The 16,738-nt window shown below is 39.1% G+C and overlaps 1 long non-coding RNA gene across 2 annotated transcripts; it reads right to left on the bottom strand.

Annotated features, from left to right (window-relative positions):
- Nucleotides 1–7,077: 7,077 nt before the first annotated feature.
- Nucleotides 7,078–16,689, bottom strand: LOC139044089 (uncharacterized). Of its 2 annotated transcripts, none has more exons than XR_011501137.1 (4): nt 16,473–16,689; nt 13,619–13,704; nt 12,771–12,913; nt 7,078–9,028 (listed from the first exon to the last, which is right to left on the bottom strand). It is a non-coding gene; the product is annotated as an uncharacterized lncRNA (long non-coding RNA). The 2 variants fall into 2 exon arrangements; XR_011501138.1 differs by having other exon boundaries at nt 13,619–13,686.
- Between the last annotated feature and the right edge of the window lie 49 nt (nt 16,690–16,738).

Here is a 16,738-nt window from a genome sequence, read left to right as displayed (position 1 = left end):
TTATTCTATTTTATTATTAATTATTGTTGTTAATTTCTTACTGTGCCTAACTTGTAAATTAAACTTTATCATAGGTATGTATGTATGGGAAAAATCATAGTATATTTAGGGTTTGGTACCATCCGTGATTTCAGGCATCCACTGGAGGTATTGGAATGTGTCCCCTGCAGATAAGGAGGGACTACAGTATACTATTTTATAATGATTAATATTTTAACTATGCAAATATTAAGTAGTTTCATTCAACTTAAAGAAACTAGTTAATAGAAAAAAACAATAAATATAAACGAGTTTGCTTGTTCAAGAAGTGTTTTGGTTAACAAACTGTGAGCTAGTATGGACTACAATTTTAGTTGCTAAACTGTGAAAATATTTGGCTATGTCTAATAGAATATAAGGTTAAAAAAAGTGTGTTTTAACTGGTTTTTTAAAAATAGTGGGAAAACTTTGCACATACTTAGCTGAAAGGAAGCAGCCTGAGAAGAGGAGGAAGGGATGTGCAGTTAATGAAAGAAAGTCTCTGATGACCCGAAAGGAATCTGTTCAAGAGCACAGAGGAGGATCAGCCTTCCACAACTGTGCTCATGGTTGTTGACATGGTTGTCTATGTTGTCATTGTAGCCACTCACGTTTACTGAAGATTTACTATGTGCCAGGCACTCTGTTATATGCTCTACATATGTTTTTTCACTTAATTTTCCAATTATGTTCATCAAGAAATATTTAATGAGCACGTACTATGTGCCAGATGTGATTTTAGGCTCAGGAGGCACTTGGTCAATAGAATAGAAAAGCACCTGCTCTCATAGAACTATGATTCTCTGAGGGCGATGGATAGTGCACAAATCTCTCTCTCTAGTCCTATCTCTATCTCTGTCTCTATCAGGTGGTGGTGAGAAGAGGAAAAGCCAGATCAGAGGAGAGAGAGAGTGATAAGGTGGAGGTGGGGTGAGGGTGATAGTTTCTTATGAAACACATTCTTGTGGGAAGAAGCAGACAATACAGAATAAACATGTAAGTAAAATAACATGATGAGAAGAGAGGCCACTTTAGATGGGGTATTCAAGAAAGGCTGAGGGAGGGGACCTTTGAGGTGAGACCTATATGATAAGAATTAGCCAAACTTAGCAGGTGGGAGAGAGGGCTTACCAGACAGAGGGACAAGTAAGTCAAAGAACCCAAGCTTGTAAGTTTGCCATGTGTCTGAGGCACTGAAGGAAGAAGGCCCCCATAGCTGGAACATTTTGGGCAGTGGAGAGAGGTAGATGGCGCCAGGTCCTGTGGGGCCTTGTGGGCCATGATGAAATGTTTGTATGTTATTCTATTGGTGAAGGGAAGCCTATGGAAGATTTTAAGCAAGGGAGTGAAAATGGATTCACTAATTCCTTCCAACAAGATTTTCCTTTCTATTTCACTATGAAAGTAGAAGCAGCCAGAAGAAACTTTGCACTGACTCCTGTCAGCCTGTCTACCCACCCACTTGTCTGTGCCCATTTCCCTCATCTTCTAGCTTGCAATAAGTTGAACAGCCGTCTTCCACTCTGACAGTCTCCCCACCGGTGCACTGGATCCTACCCCTTCCTGCATACTCTTCTCTCTCTTGCATCATCATTTCCCCTGTTCAATTAAACCAGTCACATCAGCAAACAGGTCTTAATTTCTCCCTTCTTGGATACCTAATAGATACTGCGAACTAAAAATGTCTGATACTAAATTCATGATCTTCCCCTCAAATCCACAGTTTTCCCCTGCTCAATCCACAGTTCTCTACATCTTAATTGATGGCAAGTCCAACCTTCTGGTTACCCAGGCCACAAACGATGGAGTCCTGTTGCTTAACTTCTTTCTCTCCAAGTTCACCTTCAAAGCACCTGAGAATTCTGTTGTGGCTACCTTGAGAATATTCCAGAATATGACCAGTTATCACAACTTCTGCTATCCATCTGATCTCAAACAGCATCATCTCTCTCTGAACTCACCTCCATGTTTCCATCTTTGCCCACCCCCACTGCCAGTCTATTCTCACCACACCAGTTTGAATGATCCTTTAACAATGAAAGTTAGGTCATGTTAATCCTCTCTCAAGATGCCCAGGACCACCCATCCCAATTTTTCTCAGAATAAACCCACAGTCTCACTGTCGCCCGAGCCTCACCATAACCCTGCCTCTTGTTACCCCCTGGCCTTACCTCCACTCTCCCTTTTGTTCTCTCCACTCCAGCCACATCAGGTCTCTTGGCACTTTCTTGAATACTAGTCAGTCTCCTTCTCTTTTTGCTGAGGAAGATTCACCCTGAACTAACATCTGTTGCCAATCTTCCTCTTTTTTTATATGAGCCACCGCCAAACATGGCCACTGACAGATGACTGGTGTGGTTCCACACCTAGGAACCGAACCCAGGCTGCTGAAGTGGAGCATGCTGAACTTTAACCACTAGGCCATCAGGGCTGGCCCGACAGGCTCCCTCTTAATTAAAGGATTTGCACTGGCTATTCTCTGCCTGTTAGGCCCTTACCTGAGATAGCCATAATTTTTTTCTTCCATTTAATTCTGGTATCTACTCAGATGTCACCTTCTCAGAACTCAGTACAAAATAGCAACTCTCTTGTCTGCCACTTCTGTTTTTTTACTCTTCTTTTTCTTTTAAAAATTATAACTTTCAGACATAATATCTATGTATTTATTTGTGTATATATTATCTGTCTCCTCCCACTAGAGTGTCACCTGTATGAGGTTAAAGACATAGTTTTTGTTTACTCCTTATTCCATGCACTTAGAAAGACTCTTGGGGTATGGTAAACATTCAATTAAAAATTTTGCTTATTCAATCACTCAATAAATTTGTATTGATGTAATTTCTGGAAAGATACATAGAATACACATAGTTTCCTTTGGAGAGGAGGACTGAGTTAGAAAATAGACCTACCCTTGGTGGTGGCACCTGTGACCCCAGCCCACTTGAAGTGGCGATGATGCCTGCAAACCCAGAACCCCCAGTAGTGGTGGTGCCAGCACCCCTAGAAAACCCAGGAACAGCAGTAGAGGCAGCACAAGTGACTCCAGCCCCCCTAGTCACAGTGGCACATGAATCTGCAAAGAGCCAGGTAGAAATGGCAGTGGAGCCTGTGACTCCAGTCCCCTCCAGCTAGAGCAGTGCCTGAACCCTGGCCCCTCACCTGTGGCAGTAGCACCTCTGGACCCAACAACTTCAGATGTGGCAGAAGTGCCCATGTCCCCAGCTCCTGCCTCATTCTCTCCCTGCCCCCATTGCAGGGGAGAACCCACAAACCAGGTAACACTGGAAGCAGCAGAGGGACACGCCAGCCTGGACCTTGGTGGTGATGCCTGCTACTGCTAAGACACCAGCAGCAGCAAGCCACCAGCAACATCGGAGGCACAAGCAGCACAACAAGGGCACCAAGGACACTGCTAACAGAGGCAGTGGAGGGTGAAAGTACCGGTTCTCAAATACAACCAGAAGCAGCTCAGAATCAAAGTGAACAAAGCATTACCTGAATAAGCAAGATACTCACTATTACAAATGCACCAGCAGAGGAAAAACTCCTCAAGCACCATGAAAAATTATGGTGACATGTTATTACAAAAAGAAAATGACAATTCTCCAGAAAGCAAACTTGAAGTTATGGAAGATTGTAATTTAACCAACAGAGAATTCTGAATAGCTGTCATAAAGAAACTCAGTGAACTAGAAGAAAACTCAGAAAGACAGTTCAATGAACTCAGAAATAAAATTAATAAACAGAAGGAGTACTTCATCAAAGAGATTGAAATTCTAAAAAAGAACCAAGCAGAAATTCTGGAGTGGAAGAACTCAAAAAATGAGATGAAAAAGACAGTAGACAACACTGGAAATAGAGCAGACCATGTGGAAGGGAAAATTAGAGACGTTGAAAATAGAACTTAGAAATGATGCAGGTAGAAGAGGAGAGAGAACTAAGATTTTTTAAAAGTGAAGAAATTCTATGAGAAATATCCAACTCTATTAGAAAAAGCAACATAAGGATAAGGGGTATCCCAGAAGGAGAAGAGAGGGAGAAGGGAGCAGAAAGCCTACTTAAAGAAATAATAGCTGAAGGGCCAGCCCCATGGCTGAGTGGTTGTGTTCACGCACTCTGCTTCAGCAACCTGGGGTTTTGCTGGTTCGGATCCTGGGCACGGACATTGTGCCACACATTGGGCCACGCTGGGGCGACATCCCACATGCCACAGCTGGAAGGACCTACAACTAGAAATACACAACTGTGTACCACGTGGCTTTGGAGAGAAAAAGGAAAAAAAGTAAAACCTTTGAAAAAAAAAAAGAAGTAATAGCTGAGAACTTCCCAAACCTAGGGAAAGAACTGGATATATAAGTATGTGAAGCTAATAGAACACTTAAATATCTCAACACAAAAGGACTGTCTCCAAGACATGTTATATTAAAACTATCAAAAGACAGGGACAAAGAAAGAATTTTAAAGACAGCCAAGGAAAAGACAGTAACCTACAGAGGAACCCCCATTAGGCTATCAGATTTCTCAGCAGAAACTCTACAGGCCAAGAAAGAGTGGAACAATATATTCAAAATATTGAAAGATAAAAACTGTCAGCTAAGAATACTCTATCCAGAAAAATTATCCTTCAGGTATAAAGAAGAAATAAAGACTTTCCCAGACAAATGAAAGCTGAAAGAGTTCACCACCACTAGACCTGCCTTACAAGAACTGTTGAAAGGAGCTTTACTACCAGAAATGAAAAGGCAAAGGTAAAACTTTGAGTAAGGTGATAAATAGAGAGAACCAGGTAATTTCAAAGCTATTACAGAATAGGGTGTTAAACACTTAATGTAGCATAAAAGTTAAAGGAGAAAAAACCATTAAAAATAACTAAAGCTACTTCAATATGGTAATGAACTCACAACATAAAAAGAGATAATTTGAGACAACAAAAACATAAAAGGGGAGGAGGAAAACCTGTATAGGCAAATCAAGATATGATGTTATCAACAGATAAAAGACTATTTTATCTCTGAGACATTGTATACAACCTCATGGTAACCACAAAACAAAAATCTAGAGCAGAAACACAAATACAAACAAAAGGAGAAACTGAGAAACACATCACAAAAAAACCACCAAACTAAAATGGCAAGCAGAAACATAAGGGAAAAGAAACAATGGAAATATAGAACAACCAGAACACAAAAGATAAAATAGCAGTAGTAAGTCCTCATATAACAATAATCACCCTAAATGTAAATAGATTGAATTCACAATCAAAAGGCAAAGAGTGGCTAGATGGATTAAAAAACAAGACCCAACAATATGCTGCCTCCAGGAGACCCATCTCAGCTCTAAAGACAAGCATAAACTCAAAATGAAGGAATGGAAGAAGATACTCCAGGCAAATTGCAACCAAAAGAAAGCAGGTGTAGCCATACTTATTTCAGACAAAATAGACTTGAAGCTAAAAAAGGTAACAAGAGACAAAGATGGACATTACATAGTGATAAAGGAGACTCCTTCAAGAAGATATAACGTTAATTAATATTTATGCACTCAATGGGAGAGCACCAAAATATATAAAACAACTATTGACAGAACTAAAGGGAGAAATTGAAAGCAATATAATAGTAGGGTTCTTTAATACCCCACTAGCATCAATGGATAGGTCATCCAGGTAGCGAGTCAACAAGGAAACATTGGCCTTAAATGACACATTGGACCAGATAGACTTAATAAATATATACAGAACATTGCATCCAAAAGGAACAGAATATGCATCCTTCTCAAGTGCACATGGAAAATTCTCAAGGATAAAACATATGTTGGGAGACAAAACAAGTCTCAATAAATTTTAAAAGATTGAAATAATACCAAGCCACAGTTTTTCTGACCACAACAGTATGAAACTAGAAATCAACTACAAGAAGAAAACTGAAAAAAATCACAAAAATGTGGAGACCAAACATCCTACTGAACAACTATTAGGTCAATGATGAAATCAAAGGAGAAATAAAAAAATACAGAGAGACAAGTGAAAATGAAAATAAGACATACCAAATTTATGGGATGCAGCAAAAGCAGTACTAAGAGGGTAGGTTACAGCAAAAAGGGACCTACCTCAAGAAACAAGAAAAATCTCAAATAAACAGTCTAACCTTACACCTAAAGGAAGTAGAAAAAGAAGAACAAGTCAAGTCCAAAATCAGCAGAAGGAAGGAAATAATAACAATCACAGGGGAAATAAACGAAATAGAGACTAAAAAAATCAGTGAAATTAAGAGTTGGTTCTCTGAAAATATAAACTAAACTGACAAACTTTTAGCTAGACTCACTAAGAAGAAAAGAAGACTCAAATACATAAAAACAGAAATAAGAGAAGCCGTAACTGATACCACAGAAATAGAAGTGATCATAAGAGACTACTACAAACGGCTATACACCAACAAATTAGAAAATCTAGAAGAAATGGATAAATTCTTAGACCATACAACCTTCTGTGACTGAACTATGAAAAAAATAGAAAATCTGAATAAACAGAACACCAGTAAGGAAACTGAAACGGTAATGAAAAACTTCACAAAAAATAAAAGTCCAGGACCAGATGGCTTCACTGGTAAATTCTACCAAACATTCATGGAAGATTTAATGCTTATCCTTCTCAAACTCTTCCAAAAAATTGAGGAGGAGGGAATGCTTCCTAACTCATTTTAAAGGCCAACATTACCCTGAAACCAAAACCAGACAGGGACACCACCAAAAAAGAATATTACAGGCCAGTATCTCTGATGAACATACATGCAAAAATTCTTACCAAAATATTAGCAAACTGAATACAACAATACATTAAAAGGATCATACAGCTCAATCAAGTGGGATTTATTCCAGGAATGCAGGGATGGTTCAAAATCTGCAGATCAATCAACATGAAAGACCACATTAATAAATTAAGGGATAAAAGTCCTTGATCATCTCAACAGATGCAGAGAAAACATTTGACAAGATTCAGCATCCATTTATGATAAAAAAAAATTCTGAATAAAATGGGTACAGAAGGAAGTACCTCAACATAATAAAGACCATATATGACAAACCCACAGCTAACATCATACCCAATGGTGAAAACTGAAAGATATCCTTTTAAGAAAAGGAACAAGACAAGGATGCCCACTCTCACCACTTTTATTCTTTTTTATTGCGATAACATTGGTTTATAACATTGTATAGGTTTCAGGTGTACAACATAATAATTTCACATCTGTATATACTACAGCGTGCTCACCACCAAAAGTGTAGTTTCCATTCATCACCATATAATTGACCCCCTTTGCCCATTTTGCCCCCACATCCTTCCCCTCTGATAATCACTAATCTGTTGTCTGCTTCTAAGAGTTTGTTTCTGTGTCGTTTGTTTTGTTTTGGTTAATCAGCTGTGGGCTAATATAGACAAATTTTTCATAGCTAAATTGCGAAGATACTATGCTGTATCTAATGAGATAATACAGAGTTCAGGAAGCTATACTTTAATTTAAATTGAGTGGTCAGGGAAGGCAAAGATATTTGTTAAAAGATAAACTGAGGCACATTAACATTTTTTAGTTTATTTGTGCAAAAATTGATTTGAATCAAGCATCATCTAATTTAGACTGGATTGCAATATCTTCAAGAGTTAAGGAGAGCTTCCTGAACATAGCCTCATTTGCACTTACTCCTAGCCAGGGGAGTAGAGATCTGCTGAAGGAAGTGAACTTTTTAAATCATGGATGCCTCCTGGCAATTCCAATTTTTGTCTGTGGCTCAGGACTGGAAAGTTGACAGCCATGGAGGTGAGTAAAACTTAAGGGACTGTAGACTGCATGGGTGGTTTTATTCTGGTTGCCTTTATCTTGTGTCCCTTTCTTTGTACAGAGCCTAGAAGCAAGGTCCCCTGGGTTTGGAGCTGTTAACCAGAAGCGGGGAAATGGACCCCCAGGTTTGGAGAGTCTGGCATGATAGAGAAAGGAGTCAGATTGTCCCGAGAAATGGAGGCATTGGAAATCAGGGAGAAGTTTGTGAGGGCAGGGTCAACACCACTGTGGCAAATCCAACAGCCATGTTGAGGTGGGAGTACCCTCCTCTGCAGTGGCCTGAGATGTGTGAACAATGATATTATTTTTCCAGGCCAGAGCAAGACAAAATGTGAACAACCGCAACAACAAAAATAAAGACATTCATGGTGTAAAAATTAGGAAAAGGAAGGTCAGAGAGGGGAGGAGGACTGGAAAGAGACGTTCTCGATCTGACATCTTGGGAGGAAGCATCTACCTCGATGTTGGCCACTGCTCTTCCTACTTAGTTTGATTTCGATGTCTCCAGCATTTGCACAGGACCAGATGTCAGGTGGAGCTTTCTTCGGTTGTGAAATGTGCACCCAAGTTTTGACACTTTGTAATTTGGCAGCAGAGTCATGGTCCAAGAGTACTTGGTAGGGTCCTTTCCATGAATCTTCCTTTTGCAAAAGCATTAGAGTAAAATAATATCTGTTTGGAAATGACAAAAGACTTAAAAATCCCCATGGTTAAAGATCTGATCAGAGTTCATTATAATGGAATTGACAAGGAAATTTTGTTATGTCTGTGACCTACGACATTTTAAGACAATTAGTGGAATTACAACTGATAACATTATACCAGGACATATCAGATTTTTAGGAATTTCATATGGCTTCTAGAACACATATTAATAACATGTGTCATACGAATATAATCTAAGAGTGTTTATCATCTGTTATTTGACAATGCTTCTGCTGTAATTTTTTTTTTTTAAAGATTTTATTATTTCCTTTTTCTCCCCAAAGCCCCCCGGTACATAGTTGTATATTCTTCGTTGTGGGTTCTTCTAGTTGTGGCATGTGGGACACTGCCTCAGCGTGGTCTGATGAGCAGTGCCATGTCCGCGCCCAGGATTCGAACCAACGAAACACTGGGCTGCCTGCAGCAGAGTGCGCGAACTTAACCACTCGGCCATGGGGCCAGCCCCTCTTCTGCTGTAATTTAACATACCAAATAAGCCTATTAGTTTAATATCTCTCTTTTACAAAGTGAAAGACAAATCTTTTGAGATTTTTCCAGGGGCCATCTGAGAAATTTCAAAGTTATGTTGCATTCAAAAAGATTCCACTTAGAGTCTGATTTGGGGAAGTTGTCAAAACATCTAAAAGTTTGAACCATTGACTTGGGATCACAAACCATTATGAAATAACACTTCATTATCCATTTCACCAAAGTGACAATAGAAAAATTTAAAGTCTAATACAGAAGGTTACATAGTTGTAAACAAAACTTAGCTTTTTTAATATTGAGAAGATTGGGTTTTCTTAAGTAATCAAAAACCTAATAAAGACAATGTGAAGCACAGTAAATCATTTTGGTAAGACACAAAATCTTTGCTTTCAAGCTTTCCAGTTAGATTTAACCAAAAGGTAAAACAAACAAACAAAAAAAACCCAAAAAACAAAAACTTTCACAACCTCTTATCAAGGGCAGACCATAGTCTAAGAAAACTTTGTTCTCTTAACAGAGTGAAACCAAATTCTAGTTTTGCACCAGTGCACTTTTGATATTAAAATTCATTGTTAAAAAACTTAAATAAATCCATGCTGAACACATAAAATTTCTTTCCCAAGATTCCTTTTTCTACAAACCTATAGCTTTTGATATCCATTCAGATTTTATCCTATGCTGTTTCCTCTTTCTCGTTCTGGAACAATCAGTCATTTTGCTTTCCTTACCTACTTTTCATATGCATTGTTTTCTTCCACTCTTGTTATTTCTAAATAGTTTTAATTAAATGTATTTATTAGAATTCTTGGCCCTTAGAATCCTTTATTCCTAGTGATAACTTAGAAGTAAGCAATTGTGGACTATTACACAAGCATTCTGTGAGTCGGCAAATTTGTAAACACATTTCATAATTTCTGGAAGTTTATCTTCCTCACAATGAATTTTTCAATGTGGCACAAAACATTGTGACACATTCCTTGCTAATAGACCACAATATCTTTAGTTACTTTGTAAAAGGAAGCCAAAAGTGGATAAACCTATGTTCAGTAATTAATGTTTCAGTATTTTATTTCATTTGGAAATGATCTAGACGTTCAATTAATACCCATTATTTAACATATTTCAGTATAACTTTAAGGTTTCAAGTTACCAAAAAAGATTTTGGAAACTATTTTTAAATAGATATACTATAAAGAATAATTATTGTTGAAAAGTTCACTTATAAACTTTTATCTTATTACATTTATTTAATTCATTTGCTTCCTAAAAATTATGCTTAGATTAGTCATTAAAACTTCACAAGATATTACACAGCTAATCATCATCTTAAGTTATCTTTCTTGCTGACAAATTCTGTAACAGAGAGCACATGAGCTTATTTGACTTTTGCTAAACCTAGGTAGAATAAAAGTTTTATATTTAATGCTGATAACTCTCAAGAAATGCCTGTTTTAATTAAACCAAAAAACTTAAACTAGCTTTTATTTACTGAAGATTATTCTAGATCACATGAAATTGAAAAACATTTGGGTTAGTTTCTATATTTTTGAGAGTACACTTGATTTATATAAACTCTTGTTTGCCTTTAAGCCAACTAAATAGAGCTCTTTACAAATTAATTTTGGCAATACCGATGCGGGGTTGGTGAGCCGAGGAGTCGAAAGAAAGATTTCTTGGATTCTCAAGGTCTGGCAGTAGTGTTCTTTTATTTAGAGAATAGTGTGGAATAGCATGGGGACAGGATCCATGGGCAGTCAGAGCTGCTGTGTGGGGACAGGACCCATGGGCAAGAGGAGCTGCTGCTGCCACTTCTGCTACAAACATGGGTGGAGAGTAAGGCTAAATTTAAGGCATAGGTATGTGAGCCATCTCTTTACAAGACAAAGGAAAGAACATGTAAAAAAGTTAAAATGTTATCAGTGCAGGTGGGGTCTGGCCATTGGGTGGTCCCACAACTTTTAGATAAGAATCAAATCGGATTCAGTAAAGGCCAGAAGCCACCACCCTAAATCAGTTACATGAGGTTGCCAAACAGTAACCAACTTAAGTCCTTGCCTTCCCCATTAAGAGTTCCCAGAGATAAGGCCATCCTGCCTTCTTCCTGACACAGAGAGGAGGCATCTTTACAGATGGAGGTTTCCCTTACAAATGTAAATGTTTCCCAACAAAGGGCAAGCAAACTCCACTCCTGCTCCTCGGAGCCTGCTTCTCATCTTCAGTTTTAAAATTAACCAGCCTAAAACCCTCATTAATACCATCTGGAGGTAGAAAAAAATACAGATTTATAACATACATACATAGACAAACATAAACACGCAAACAGATCAAACAAAGATCTCCTAGCTTTTATTTTAAAATTTTAGCTGAGAGACAGGTATGGTAATGCAAGACTCACTAGTTTATAAAAAAATCAGTTTCATCCAAGTTGTGTTTCTGGCAGAGGGAGTAAATTAACTGCTCAGATGGCTAAAGCTTTTTACTATTATTTGTGGAAGAGATTTTCAATAAGCCTAGTTTTCAAAATTGCCTTTTCTTTTTCTTTCTTCTGATATGAATGACCTTGGTTCCTAGAGAAGACCAGGTAGAATATTTACATTTCAAAAGGCACAGAGAAAGAATACAAGTTCCACTTAGAAGGACTTTTGTTTCTGAAGCCCAGATCCTTTAGAATATCTGCAAGCCTTCTGAGATGAATATCGGAGTTTTGGATTGGTAAAAAAGAGAGATGGGCTTTGAATTGTTTCTAGATCCACATTTCTGTTCTTGTAAAGACTCAATTTGTAAGACAAGTATGGTTGTTTTTAATTTCTCAGAGAATGGGATTGCAACCAGATTAATATCAAGGAGGGACCCCATCTACCAAGCACATTATCCTCAGTTTGCTTCTTTATATCAGGGAGAAGATCATCAACTAAGATGGAAAACAAAAGATCCCTATGTTCTAGAGTTAGAGCTGTGTGTCTTTGGAATATTTTAGTAAATTCTTCCACAAAGATTTCAGAATGTTCTTCTTTCCCTCTGGGTATATAGTTTCATTCTAGCTTAGGGGAGAAGGCCTAAAAAAATTGTTTTCTATCAGGCTCTAAATATCAGCTTCTTATTGGGCCAACTTTTGACCATAGAGATACTTAAAAAAATCCTTTTGAATATCTTGTCAGATTTCAGCCAGGGCAAATAGTAAATATTCCTGGCAGTACTGAACAACTCCATGGACACAAGAGGTGTCCTCAAAGAGGAAAAAAAGATACTACCTTCTCAGGATCCAGAGCCACTCTCCAAGATAATCAAAGCAAGAAAGAAATAATTCCCCTGAGAGCTGGCAACAGTGGGTAGAATCCCAGCTGCAAGTGGAGTGCAACCCACATTTCTGTCCAGCCATGTCCAGCTGCAGATGGGGTGCAACCCACATTTCTGTCCAGCCATATCTAGCTGCAGATGGGGTGCAACCCATATTTCTATCCAGCCATATCTAGCTGCAGATGGAGTGCAACCTACATTTCTGTCTTGCCTTATTGTAGGGGTCCACAACCCGATGATTGCCAGGCCAATTTCTCTGGCCACTAAAGGAGACAAACAATAAGGCAATAGTTATCCCTGGGAGGGAAAGGATCAACAACCAATGGGTACCTGAAAGCAGATTCATACTTTCAGTCAAGATCTAATTCTTACAAATGTTTTGTCCTGCCAATCTGAGTTTGGAATAGAAGGAATAATGTGAAATTTTACCTTCCTCTCTCAACCAGGCACCACAGATAGAGATCTGGAGGGTGACTTTGGTAAGAATTCTCACCCTTTGGCAGCTTCTACCAGTTTTCCTGGATCCTGTCTGCAGGCTCTGGAGCGAGTGGGGTGTCCCAGCAGGCCTCATCCTGGTACCAGACACAGTAGAGGAGGAAAAATAATTTTCCCTCTTCGTGTTTTGTGTTTGTCTGAGACCCCTTTTTCACCAGGGCATCTTCTAAATGGATAATCTTAGCTAGGTTAAAAGTTCTCCACCATGGCCACTATAATTCAAGACTGTCTTTGGCAAGGTTAACTTACTTGCCCATCCTTGAAAGAAAATTTTATCCACTCAAGGCCTCACGCTGGACCCAGTCCAGCTTAAGTCACGTCCAGTCCAGACCCAGACCCAGCCCAGGTTTTTTTTTTTTTTAGATTTTATTTTCCCTTTTTCTTCCCAAAGCCCCCCGGTACATACTTGTATACCTTCAGCTGCAGGTCCCTCCAGCTGTGGCATGTGGGACGCCACCTCAGCATGGCCCTACCAGCAGTGCCACCGCCGTGCCCAGGATCAGAACCGAGAAACCCTGGGCTGCCAAAGCGGAGGCGTGAACCCAACCACTGGACAACAGGGCCAGCCACCCCCTCCCCCGCCCCTGTACCGCCCAGCTTGTAAGTCGGACCCAATCTGACTCCCGTCAGTTTCCAGACCCAGTCTGGAAAAAGAAATGTTCAAATAAAGTTTGAAAACTCATAATGCAAGAGCTGCAGAGCTAGGATCCCAGAAGGACTTAATAACCACCTCCAGAGGCAGCGAGAAAGCAGTGAGCTCAAGGGGCTCCACACACACCCACCTGGTTGCTCATTTCTCGGGGGCAGGCACCTTCAGGGTCTCCCTCAGTTCCCTCATTTAACACCAGGACTGTCAACAGGTACAGAACTGTTAAAAGACAAACTTAGGGATACTTAAAAATTTTAAGAGTTTATTTGAGCAAAAATCAATTTGAATTGGGCAGCATCCAATGTAGCACATAGAAAGGAGCCCCGAGGGGCTGTACAAGATGAAAAACCTTTATAGGCTGAAGGGAGTGGGGACAAGGAAGTTATACTAGGCAAGCAAATTAGTTATTGAAAAGTCACTTTCCTTTAGAGGATGGAAGGGGCCTATCAGGCAGATTACCTAACTAGTGCTGGTGGGGTGATTCCTGGTTGACTGGTGTAAAGTTCCTTCTCTGGGAAAGCTGAACCTGTAATTAAGTTAAGTCTTGGTTTGATGACGTGGGGCTTAGTATAAGTGACTCCATTTTGGGCCTGTTGTCTTGTTTTGAACAGATTAAAGAACTTCAGTTATGGAACTTCTGGAGAGGGAGGCTTGAAATTTGGATGCAAGCTATTGCTCTAAGTGGTAATTAAAATTTTTGTTGATTAACTTTTTTCTTGCCTGAAAGATTAATACATGCATATGATAAAAAATTTAAGTAGTACAAGAAGCACAGTGAAAAGTAAATATTCCCACATCTGATCCCTGAGTGCCAGTTTGTCTCGCCAAAGGCAACTGTGCCATTTCCTAGAGTGTTACCCTCAAATTAATCTGTAGATATGGACCTATATGTATCTTTTTCTGTATTGCATATCTTTTTATATAAATAGGTACCTGCTATACAGGCTGTAGTATACTTTGCTTAAAATATGATCTTTACATAAATATCTTCATTCAATTCAAGAAGGTAAAGTGAATTTCTGAGGCATGTTAATTGCACATACTTGCATGTTGGTGTTCTCATTATTTTTTCCCCCAAACTGTATTCATTTCTGCTAAAGCTGCAGAGGGCACCGTGGTCCTTCCAGAGGGAGGCATGGCCTCACATAGTGTTTGGCAGTTCTTGATTATGGTGCAAATTTTAGGGGTCAGAGAGCTCCTGGTATTACAAATATACATGAATTTGAAATACTTACCTGTGCTCACTTACTTTATGAATTTCATATAAAATTAATTGCAATGTATATTTATATCATTCCATCCCCTTCAACAGGAGTAATTTTTGTTTAATAGATAAACAGTGTTTAATTTCAAAAGCACAAGTCTTTAATCTTGCAACAATTATCTGCAATGATTACAGACATAGTGTCCCTTTCCTTTTAGTCATGGTTACACAGGAGTTCAGTGGCAGATGGAAACTGTACTGGCTTGGGTCAGTCCAACTCCACCATTTATAAGCTATGCCACACTAGAAAATCATTTATCTTGTAATTCACCATTGTCCCATCCACAAAATGAGAAAATTGTATGAGAATATTTCTAAGGTTCCTTTCAGCTTCAATAAGTCTATGACATCTTCATAAAAAAAGAAACTTGCTAAAATTGAGTATGGATGAGTGTCAAATAGAATACAGATGTATGAGAGGAAGGGAAAAGCAACCTAGGTTACAGAGAAAATCTAAGGTAGTCAGAGTGTTGCAGAGGCTGATGGCAGTCCACCAAAATCCACTCTCCTCTTTCCAACCAGAAAGCGAGACTACATTCCCAGCTTGTGTTTGACAAATAAAAATGGCAAGCAATAGGATATATTGGAGTATATGAGCAAGCCATTTGGTATAAACCTAATTCGGCCTGACCTTGTTTTTTCCAAAAGGGCCTGACTGTGGCTGTTGAGCACGCATTGCATATCTGCTTAGACATTTCCTGTGGCAAGAACAAAGGCCCTCGAGATAAAGGTGCAACTTCCCCCCACATTGGCATTTCCTTAGGGATAAGCATCTTTCCTTAGGCTAGGAACTGATTGCTGCACTCACCTTTGACCACCCAGCTCACCTGTTACCACTCAGCTGGAGACAACAGACTGCCACCCTGCTGCGTTCACTGAGACAGAAGACCTACCTGCTGTTTCCATCAATCGCTGTGCGGACAGAGCAGTCTCGCGACTACGGTAAAAGGGACATTTCAATCCTATGTGAAACATCCTCTCTGGGGGTATATAACCACTCTGTGCACCCCACTTCTTTGGTGCCCTTTCTTCCTTTGGGAAGAAAGGCCCTGGGTTATAATCCTCAGATTTAAGCTCAGAATAAACTCACCCAAATTTTCATTTATAGATTGATTATGGATTATTTTCCTTGACAATGTCAACCACTTAACATATTTATTGGCATTTAATGTGTTTTCAGTCATTTGCTACTGTCAACAATGCCGCAACTGATAGCCTGATATACATGTCCTTGCACAGTCATTCAAATATATGTATACATTCTTAAAAGCAGAATTGCTCGCATAAAGGGTACATGCGCCTTCCAATTTTTGATATTGCCGAATTACCTTCCAAAATAGTTTTATTAAATCAATAGTGTTTTCTACTCCTAAACAACGAACAATTATTAGCAACTGCAGGTCATGTTTTTGGTGAGAGAAAGGAGATAATTCTTGATGCTTCTTAAATCAACTAAGAAAAGGACTGAAAGGAAATGAAATTGCCTAAAGAAAATGTTAATACTTTACTGGGATACATATTTAAAACAAAGGAAAACCAAGCACTATTTCTGGGAAAGAATTCAGAATCACTTTTCCACTTTCGCTAAAAAAAGTTTGAGCTCATTACTAAGTGAGTTTTTCCATTCTTCAATAATTCTTTTCCTAAGTCAACCTTTTAGGAACTTACAGCCAATGGGAACAGGAGTTCAAACAAAAAGAAAGAGGAAAAACCTAAAACTCACAGTTTCTAAGGAGCACAAGATTCTTTTGTTTCTGGGCTGGGTAGTAACTTTCAACTCTTGTCGTTTTAAGGGTTTTTAGATTAAAACAGGAAAAAGTATGACTGTTTAAAGGTGGTAATTCTCTTTTGATTGTGGAAAAAAATTTCTCTGCCGTGTTTTCCCACCGATTGCGAAGTCTTCAAGGATGGGCGACGGACGGCGTTCGTACCGGCTGCCCGCCCTCCAGAGGCTTCCAGCAGACGGCCGTCGTCTCCACTGCCGCCAGG

This window comes from Equus asinus, unplaced genomic scaffold (genome assembly GCF_041296235.1).
Source record: "Equus asinus isolate D_3611 breed Donkey unplaced genomic scaffold, EquAss-T2T_v2 contig_585, whole genome shotgun sequence".
Lineage (NCBI taxonomy): Eukaryota > Metazoa > Chordata > Mammalia > Perissodactyla > Equidae > Equus > Equus asinus.
The sequence above is the reverse complement of the archived record's forward strand: the minus strand, read 5'-3'. Positions and strand labels throughout refer to the sequence as shown.